The 10,000-nt window shown below is 40.6% G+C and overlaps 2 long non-coding RNA genes and 1 pseudogene across 2 annotated transcripts in view; 1 reads left to right on the top strand and 2 right to left on the bottom strand.

The window, feature by feature from the left end:
- Positions 1–7,665, top strand: part of LOC118762334 — a 23,603-nt gene extending 15,938 nt beyond the window's left edge. Inside the window, exons 3-4 of the long non-coding RNA XR_004998082.1 lie at positions 3,365–3,372; positions 7,558–7,665. This is a non-coding gene — a long non-coding RNA (uncharacterized LOC118762334). The remainder of the gene's footprint in view (positions 1–3,364; positions 3,373–7,557) is intronic.
- Positions 1–9,356, bottom strand: part of LOC118762333 — a 25,216-nt gene extending 15,860 nt beyond the window's left edge. The window contains exon 1 of the long non-coding RNA XR_004998081.1: positions 9,248–9,356. This is a non-coding gene — a long non-coding RNA (uncharacterized LOC118762333). The remainder of the gene's footprint in view (positions 1–9,247) is intronic.
- Positions 7,477–7,635, bottom strand: LOC115208786 (annotated as a pseudogene).
- Positions 9,357–10,000: the final 644 nt, after the last annotated feature.

Here is a 10,000-nt window from a genome sequence, read left to right as displayed (position 1 = left end):
GGGAGGGGAATACATATGTACAGACAAAGACAAGTTTTGTGATGTAATCGTGAATTGAAATATGTAAAAAAGATAAAAGTTGGTTATGCGTGCATATTAAGACGTGTTCTGTATTTTTCAATGAAAAAGTTTCTTTATTTAAACGTTCTTGTGGAGAGATTGTGTCTTTGCACTGGTGGAAAGGGAAGACTGTGAAATTTGGTTTGATGTTATCTGTACATTTTTCTATATGTTCACTGAGGGGAATTTGCCTGTATTACGGAAAAAGGATTTGCTCTTTGTGTAGAGTGGTTCTCTTTCTCAAGGTCATACTCGTTTGTCCAATATAGTTGTGTCCGCAACCCGAGCAGGTTATTACATGAATTAGGTTCTCAGAGGCACAAGTGAAACTAGTTTTAATTGTGAACCTCTGTCCTTGTTTGAAAAGGAAATCCGAGCCTTCAAGTAGGTTGGGGCAGGTTCCACAGTTTGGGCGTCCACGTTTTTCAACCGTTGGTTTCGTGGTTGTTTTGTAAAGCTTCGCATTTGTTAGTAGTCTCTTTAACGATTTATCTTGTTTTTTGCATTTGATGAGTTGTGTGTTTTCAGGAAGTCGTTCATTTTTGGATCTCCGGTTAGTAAAGGAAGAGTTTGCACAATAGTGTTGAATGCCTCACTGTTTCTGGGGTTGTGTGTTGATATAAATAGTAATGTTTTGAGTTGAGGTGTGGTGTTATGTTTTGTTGTTCTTAGTGTTTTTATGTCCAATTGTTTGGTACGTTTAATTCCCTCGTCGATAAGTGAGGGTGGATATTGTCTTTCAATAAGCGTTGTTTTGAGGTCTTGAAGACGAAGGTCCCGAGTTGTTCTATCAGACACAATTGTGCAAATTCTTTTTGCCAAATTGAAAGGTATGTTTATTTTGATGTGTTTTGGGTGGCATGAGTTAAATATATATATATATATATATATATATTATATATATATATATATATATATATATATATATATATATATATATATAGCCACTCTAAATCTGTTCTCTAGTTATAACACCAGGCCGAATGCGAGGAAATATTCAAGAGGATTTACAAGTATAGGTATTTTTCGCTTATAAATTGTCAGTTTATCTTTTAGTAGTGCAAAGAAATCTTCATTACGTATTTAAAAATTAATTTTACCAATATGGTCGTTTTTTATGCGCTAGCCACTGATACAATCGTGTTAATGATTATATCCTCAATTTATAAATATAAATAATTTTGAGTTCTCTAGTCATTATGTCACGTTGCGGGACTGTATTACACCGTATGATTTCTGACATTAACAACATGGCCGAGATGGGCGATTAGATGTAATATATACGCGTGAAATGCATGTATATATTGTACGCAAACTGTTATTGGTATGTGTATGTATTTTTCGTTTATATATTGTCGGTTTAGCTCTACTGAGGAGTGTAAAAGAATCTTCATTACAGCGCACGAAATCTTAAGATATAGGATTATCCGAAATTTGTAAGTCTTTTAGCTCGTTTCCTCACATTCGGCCTTGGGTTATAAATAGAGAACAAATTTAGAGTGGATTGTAGGTATTTGACACCTACTGCTAGCGTATAAGTGCCGACATCCCAGTGCCCTTCATTATAATTATATTTTTAAAGTTGTGTACTAAGAAATAAATTTTACCAATATGGTCATTTTTTATACGCTAGCCACTGATATAATCATGTTAATGATTTTATACACACTCTCTCTCTCTCTCTCTCTCTCTATATATATATATATATATATATATATATATATATATATATACATATATATATGTGTATATATATATATATATATATATATATATGTATACATACATACATACGTACATACATACATACATACAAACATACATACATACATACATATATACATATATACATATATGTATGTATGTATATATAAACACACATATACATATATACATTAAATATTATATATGTGTGTGTGTTGTGTGTGTGTGTGTGTGTGTGTGTGTGTGTGTGTGTATGAATGTATGTATGTATGTATGCACGTGAATGTCTGCGTGCCTGTGTGTGTTTTTACATTTACGGATAATCAGAATTATAAGGTATACCTTTTTTTTCATAAACGAATAATTTTTACGTTGCCCAGAAAAATGGAAAAAAAAATAGAAAAAAGAAAAAGAAATTGCTGTTACATCACAAGTTCAAGGTCTGCGGTGACAGAAAATGTGAATCTGATGTGACAAGTTTCGAGTCTTATACGTTCATCAGAGAACGATTATTATTTCCTCTCTCTCTCTCTCTCTCTCTCCTCTCTCTCTCTCTCTCTCTCTCTCCGAGTAGGTGATCGTTATTTATAGTGTACACAAACTAGGACCAGCTAAGCTAGTCAGTCTAATTTGCATAATAGTGCATGCGAAAGTTTTTGGATAATTTCAATTAATTTTAATTTCAGTTTAGAATATGGACTGTTATGGTGAGTTGAAGTTTACATACACTATAAATACCGATATGTTAAATATATGTCTGTGAATATAAGATGGGTATACTTTCTCTTAAAAGGTGAAAAATAAGCTAGAAACTAACCTGATAGTTCTTGCTTTTTCTATTCACAACTTGTAACGTAACCACTTGATTTACTTTTGGGAACGAGGCTAAAAGTGTATGTTTATGAAAAAAGTTATATGCAACATTTCAAATTATATTGGCTTGACAACACCACATACATTGTGTGTATGTGTGTTTGTGTGTGCATCTGCATGCGTGTGTGTGTGTGTGTGTGTGTGTGTGTGTGTGTGTGTGTGGTGTGTGTGAGCGTGCATATATATATACTAAGTTTCCAACATTTTTATGAGAGGTAATATTGTATGAGAGGGTGAGTTCATTATGTATTTCAGTTCCGAAAGTTCTGAAGCACGTGTTATGGTTAACTTACTTGATACAGTTATAATATATAGAGAAAGATTTTTTTCAAAATGTTTGTTTTGGAAATAGTTATGATATTTAGAGAAATATTTTTGTCAAAATGATAGGATTAAAAAAAAACTTTTTAGAGATTAGTATTATGGTTAAATTACTTGATACAGTTATAATATTTAGAGACAGATTTTTTTCAAAATGTTAGGATTAAGAAAACATTTTTTTACAGGGGATAATTAGCGTTTTTTAAGGTAATAATAAAATTAGTCAAATCTATTTTCATGCAGTCGGAGTACGCTAAGTTTCCAAAGCTCCGACGGCTGACGGTATGAAAATAGATCCGATAAATTTTATTAATATCTGAAAAAATACTAAGTTTCCAACATTTCTATGGTTTAGAGTTATGAGAGGTAATATTGCATAAGATAGTGAGTTCAATACATATTTCAGTTCCGAACGTTATGAAGCACATGTTATGGTTAAATTATTTGATACAATTATAATATTTAGAGAAAGATTTTTTCAAAATGTTTATTTGGGAAATTACTTTTAGAAATAGTTAAAATATTTAGAAAAATATTTTTTTCAAAATGTTAGGATTAAGGAAAAAACTAAGAATGAAGAATAGCAGAAGAGTCATTGAATGGTGAAAGAGGGGTAAAGCATGAGGAATAGTAGAAGTGTCATTGGATAGTGAGAGAGAGGGTCGGAGGAGTAAAGTTGAAAAAGTGTGACATACTGATGTACCGACATTCGCTTTCGTATTCGCATTTATCATTACAGATATGTGTGTGTATGTATGTATGTATATATGTATGCATGTGTATTCATATGTATATGTATATATTAAAGCATCGGATGAACAAAGGAGGCGGTATTACATTTATTAATCAGTTACGATCGCTTCGATTACTGGTGGAATTATTACATCAATCAAAAGGCTGGGCTGTACATGATATAAACACTATAAAAATTATAAAAGTTATATAAAGATTAATTATTCCATTCAGTATTAAATGAAATTACCAACAATTAGACGAGGTTTTGCATGGAGTGCTGACTGAAGTACTCTTTCAAAATTCCTGAATTCACCTTTTCTTATTATGTATGTGCACGCGTGTGTGTGTGTGTGTGTGTGTGGTTTGCTTGTATATGTACACACACACACACACGCACACACATACATAAAATGTGTGTAAAGGTAGGTGTATAAGTACGCATACATGTATATTATGTATGTGTGTAGGGCCCCTTTCTCATTTTTTTTTCAATTACTATCTTACTCTGCAACTGCTACTACCGCCGCCACCACCGCCGTTGCCAGACCATTCCCAACATTCTTTCCTTCATTCTGTCTTTTTTACTGCAACCTTCACCTTGATCGCATTTTCTTACATTCCTGTGTCTCTTTTGGTTCTATTACGAAGAAAGACATATTCTATTTTCCTTCGCACTAATAATCTTTCGGTAAATTTGTTGTTTTCCGTACTCAGTTGAATGAACTGTACTACATGTATCAGTCCGTAAATTTCCGTCTTAGTTATATGTTGTTCTCGATATTCTAAGTCTCTTTCTCAGTCACAATCAGAGAAGTAGTACCATTCGATTAAAAGTTTTAGACTTTAAGTGTGTCGAAATTACACTAATTCACCCCATAGCTGCTGAGAGGTTTTCCTAATTGTCCTTTCTCATTAATCGTTTCCATGTTTAACTTTGATTTTTACCATATCCATATACATACACACGCACAGAAAGAGAGAGAGAGAGAGACAGACAGACAGAGACAGAGACAGAGAGAAAGAGAGACAGACAGACACAAACAGAGAGAGAAAGAGAGAGAGTGGGGGAGATCAACCTGAGTAGTTTCTGATGAGTTTGTTCATATATAGATTTTTGTTGATGATACTGCGAAAGTAGTCGATACTATTGCCTAATTACCTAATAACAGCAACCGGCTTACTGAAACACGTGTAAATTATATATAGAACATAAAAATGCCAGTTATTTTTTGTGTGTTCATTTTATGTATGTGTGTGCGTGTGTGTACATACATACATATAACCGTTGTTTAAAACCCTATGTATTCCGTTATAGTGTGAGAAAGAAAGTTTTGTACTCTTTAGACCAGTGGTTCTCAACTGGTGTCCATATGACCCTTGGGGATTCATATAACCCTTGGGGGTCCATATGACCCTTTTGCGTCCATGTAAGGGTATATTGTTAATGTTTATGGACAATAAATTGGTAATATTTCTACAATACATAAAATAATGTAAGATTTTTTGTTACAATTCCTAGTAATATTTAATTGTTAAAGAAAATATAATAGGATTGTTTAAACATGGAATGGTTATGAGGGTCCACCCGAGTAAAATAGCAATCAAAGGGGTCCATTGATGAAAAGTGGTTGAGAACCACTGATTTAGAATGACATGCTCGTAGCCTCCATAATTATAAAGTTAACAGAGCAAACATAGAGAACAAGACTGGAGAAATTTTGTCTGGAATTATTATTTACAGCATTCTTAAACGTGTTTCAGTAAAGCTTTTAAAGCCGATTTGCATTAGCCTGGCCTAATGTACTAATTACACCATTACAACATCAAAGTTGATTTCTGAATTGTATGAGAGGGGGGAGGGTTGCTGGTCCTCATATAAATATGTGTGAGTGCGCGCGCGCGCGTGTGTGTGTGTGTGTAAGAAAAAGTCAGAATTGTTTTTCTTGTTATATAACAAGCAATAACATCCAATTCCAAGTAATTGTTGCTGGTTCCTTTTCTTTCCATCTTGCTTTGTTTCCTACTGTCTTTCGTCCCCCATTTCTCTTCTCTTTCTTCCTGACCTTTATCTTTCGAGCATTCCATCTTTCTTCCTCTCCCTCTTTCTCTCTCTCTCCCTCTCTTTCTCTCTCTCTCCCTCTCTTTCTCTCTCTCTCCCTCTCTTTCTCTCTCTCTCCCTCTCTTTCTCTCTCTCTCCCTCTCTTTCTCTCTCTCTTTCCATCCTTCTTTTTTTCTTTTTCTCTTTCCTCCTTCTTTCTCTCTATCTTTCATTCCTCTTTTCTGTCTTTCTATTCGATCGTTCCATCCTTCTTTCCTTCACTCTTTCATTCTACCTCTCTTTTTTTTTCTTTTCGCTACATCCTTCCTTCATCCTGATTTCTCAAATACTCCTTCAAATATTCTTTCTTAACGTCTTCTTCTACTTCGTCTCTTTCAATGTCTTACCCTCGTTTTCTTTTTTACTTCCTTTCTCTTTTCCTTTTCTTTCTCCTAGTCCCGCCCTTTCTTTTTCTATAATTGTTTCCTGTTCTTTTTCTCCGTTTCTCTCTTTTATCTTTGGTTTGTTTCAGTCATTAGTCTAGGACATACCATGGAGAGTTTTCGTTTGGCAGATCTATCCTAGTACTTTTTTTTCTGTCACTTTTACAGAACCGCTAAGTTTCTGGGATGTAAACCAACTAATACTAGTTGTCAAGCAGTGGGGAAGATGGGAAGAAACACAGACACACACACGCACACACACAAACACATACACACACATACACACACACTCACACACACAAACACATACATACATATATACATATATATATACATGCTCATACATATATGTATGTTTAAATGTATGTATATACGCAATGAGATTCCATGCAGTTTCCATCTACCGAATTCTTTCACAAGATATTGGTCGACCTGGCGCTATAGTAGAACATATATGCGTAAAAAGCTGGGCAGTGGAATTGAAACCAAAACAACGTCTTTGCAAAGCGAACTCCTAGACTATACAGCCATGCTTGCGTCTTTCTGTCAACTTCAAGCTCATGCTCTCAATCCTTTGGGATTTATTACTTCTCTTGCTTCTTTCTTTTAAATTTCTTTCATTAAGTATTCTTTCATGATTTCGTTTTTAGAGCTTTCCAGTTTTCTTTTTTTATCTCCTTTCTTCATTTAACCATTCATTATTCCTTTCCTTCATTTTCCCACCACCACCACCAATCTTCTGTCTTATTTCTTGACATATTTCATTTTTTTTTTCAGTTTTCCATTAAGCCTTTCTCTTCACATCTGTCTGTCCATCTATCTTTCTATCTCTCAATATCTATTTATATACCTATATACTTATATATATATATATATATATATATAATATATATATATATATATATATATATATATATAATATATATATATATATATATATAATATATATATATATACACACGCACATGCTCACGCTACTGCACCTCCCCTAACTCTCCAACACTACCATGCTCACAGGCACTCATCATCGTCCCTATCATATCACTGACTCCTTTACCTGCACTTCTAGCAACATCATTTACTGCATCTGCTCTTTCTGCCCTTCTGCTGCGCAACGATGACGGTCTGACGTGGCGGAAAATGGAGGATCGAGCGGCGCGCGTTAGTCGGGCGAGAAGAAGGAGGACGAAAGAAGAGGTTCCGTCCACGCTTCTCCGGCTCGCCCTTTCCTGCAACTAACGACATCCCGCCGCCTGCTAACGGCGACGACGGCATCGGCGGACGGCGTTTTTGTGTCGTGACCGCCTCTCAACCAGATGGAAACCCCGGGACGATGGGATCCCGGGGCCGCAATGTATATTCGAGGTGTCGATATTCAGTGAGTCCTGCAATTCGCATCAGTTCACGCGGTTAGCCGCGCTCTTCATCTACAGACGAGCCAAGTGATCCCCATCCAGGGTTTCTATATTTACTACTACTACTGACGATGACATACGGAAAGGGACGCGGCGCGTCGTCCGCGAAGGGAAAAAAAGCGAAACGAAACGAAAACCTAGCTGCGGTAGCAGAAGAACAGCTCGCGACTGCTGCCGCTAGTCGCGAAGGCCGGTGGATGCGGGAGAAGAAGAAAGGGAAACTGAGAAAAAATGAAATGCTCGTGGAGCCGCAAAGCGCGCTGTATCATCGGCCGAGCACACTGGTTGTCGGACGGGCGCCTGCTCGATGGGGCGTGCAGGATCGGCAGCGAGCAGGCGTGGCATCGGAGCGGACAGCTGCGCGGCGCTGCACTGCACTGTTAGAGGGGCGAATGAGATGAAGGCGAGGGGACCCGGCCGCGGCTTATGAGAGCCATCAGAGAACACGTCGACAACGGCGCGGGACGCCGCCGCGCGCAAGCGGACTCGTCGGCCAGATCCGAGGACCTCACCGGACCATCCGATCGGTAGTAGCGACGGGCGTTATGTACAAAGGGTAGGGACGTGATCGACGCAATCTGATGACTCGCGCCTACCGGGAATTTCACGTTCATGGGGTTAGTTCCAGGCCCCGATCCCTATCACGGGAGGTGGTTCAGCGGTTTCCCGACCCACTCGGCCGGGGTAAATGCGCCCGCTGATACCTCCAGTGTGACGCGCGTGTGGGCCCGAACATCTAAGAGCATCACAGACCTGCTATCTCTCCGCTTGGTGCGGCTTTCTGCCAGCCGTCTCTCTAAGAAGCGCTGCATTCTCCAACCGACCGGCACGGACGCGACGGCGTACCGCTGCTGGGCTCGCGCGAGCCGAGCCGAGCCGAGCCGACCGGATACCGACTCTGCAACGACGTCGCGATAGCCCCGGGAGGGGCGGCAGCCGGACGCGGCCGCAGCGCCTGACGTGATGGAAAGCGGTGGAAACGGCAAGCGCGGGACGTGCACGGATCTACCGACGACGGTTTCGGCGCCGCTGCGCTGCCAGAAAAGCACTAATCGGCACGCTAGTTAGTGGGCCAGAGTCACGTTGTTATCGGATCAACCAGACGTATCGCCAACTAAGAACGGCCATGCACCACCACCCACCGAATCGAGAAAGAGCTATCGATCTGTCTATCCTACCGTTGTCCGGACTGGGTGAGTTTTTCCGTGTTGAGTCAAATTAAGCCGCAGGCTCCACTCCTGGTGATGCCCTTCCGTCAGTTCCTTTCAGTTTCTGTTTTGCAACCATACTCTTCCCCCGGAACTGACTATGGTTTCCTGCGCAAGCTCCCCGCCGGGTCATCGAAGCGAACGCCAGCGGAGCGACAGTTATCCAGAGTCACCAAAATCGAAGAGCGTGAAACTGCCGCACGCCTCGACCCGCGCGCGGGGTGCGGCGGCTGCTGCGACGGCCCGTACGCGTCGGTCTTATTCCAATATTTACGCCGCGACCAGTGCGGAAGGCCAACCGCATCGTCATGACCGGGGGCGAGCGCAGGTGCGCCGCCCTGGTCCGGTTGAGCGGGCGGGAGGGCTCTGGCGGCGAGCTGAGGCGAACGCTGATTTTCGGCCCGACGACCGAGTGTGGCCTGCACCGCAGCTTCAGTTGCATGTATTAACTCTAGAATTTCCACAGTTATCCACTCTCCTTGTGGTGAGGAATACGGTCCCGAGGATTAGGTCCGGTTCCTGAACCATTCGCGGTTTCACCATTCGTTTACGGTATGAACTTGCATGGTTTAAGTTTTGAGACAAGCATATGACTACTGGCAGGATCAGCCAGGTATCATCGATCGACCGGTCGGTCGGTCGCTGTCGACAATGGTCGCCACCACTACGGGGGGAGCGAGCAGTGTGGAGATTAATTTCTGTTCACAGCGAAGACGGGAGTCCGGATGGCCCCTGTGCAAAGACTGTCCGAACACAGACAGGTGTTGTAATAAATGACAGGTCGAGCGGAAATGGCACGAGACCGGAGTGTCATTGCCGAGTCTAATGTCTCGGAGGGGTTCTGTGAATCGATCATCCAATCGGCGTCCCGTTTGACCGATGTACAGAGAAAGGCAGAAAGAGCAGGAGATGCAGTAAATGACGTTGCTAGAAGTGCAGGTAAAGGAGTCGGTGATATGATAGGGACCATGATCCTATGAGGATGGTGGTGTTGGAGAGGTAGGGGCAAATGCAGTAGCACGGACAGGAGCAGGGGAACGAGCCAAGCTGGGAGGTGGGGGTCAAGGAAGAAACTGTGGACCAGTAGTTCACGCAGGGTGTGGGCTCGTTTGAAGGAAGGATGGGACAGGTTGGGGAAGATGTGCAAGGTGGAGGGGTCGGAAGGCTCGGAGAATGGTACGTTGGAGGGGCATGGTTGAGGGG

The sequence above is a fragment of the Octopus sinensis genome, linkage group LG2 (assembly GCF_006345805.1).
Source record: "Octopus sinensis linkage group LG2, ASM634580v1, whole genome shotgun sequence".
NCBI lineage: Eukaryota > Metazoa > Mollusca > Cephalopoda > Octopoda > Octopodidae > Octopus > Octopus sinensis.
Note: the sequence above shows the minus strand (reverse complement) of the source record. Positions and strands in the feature narration are given on the sequence as shown.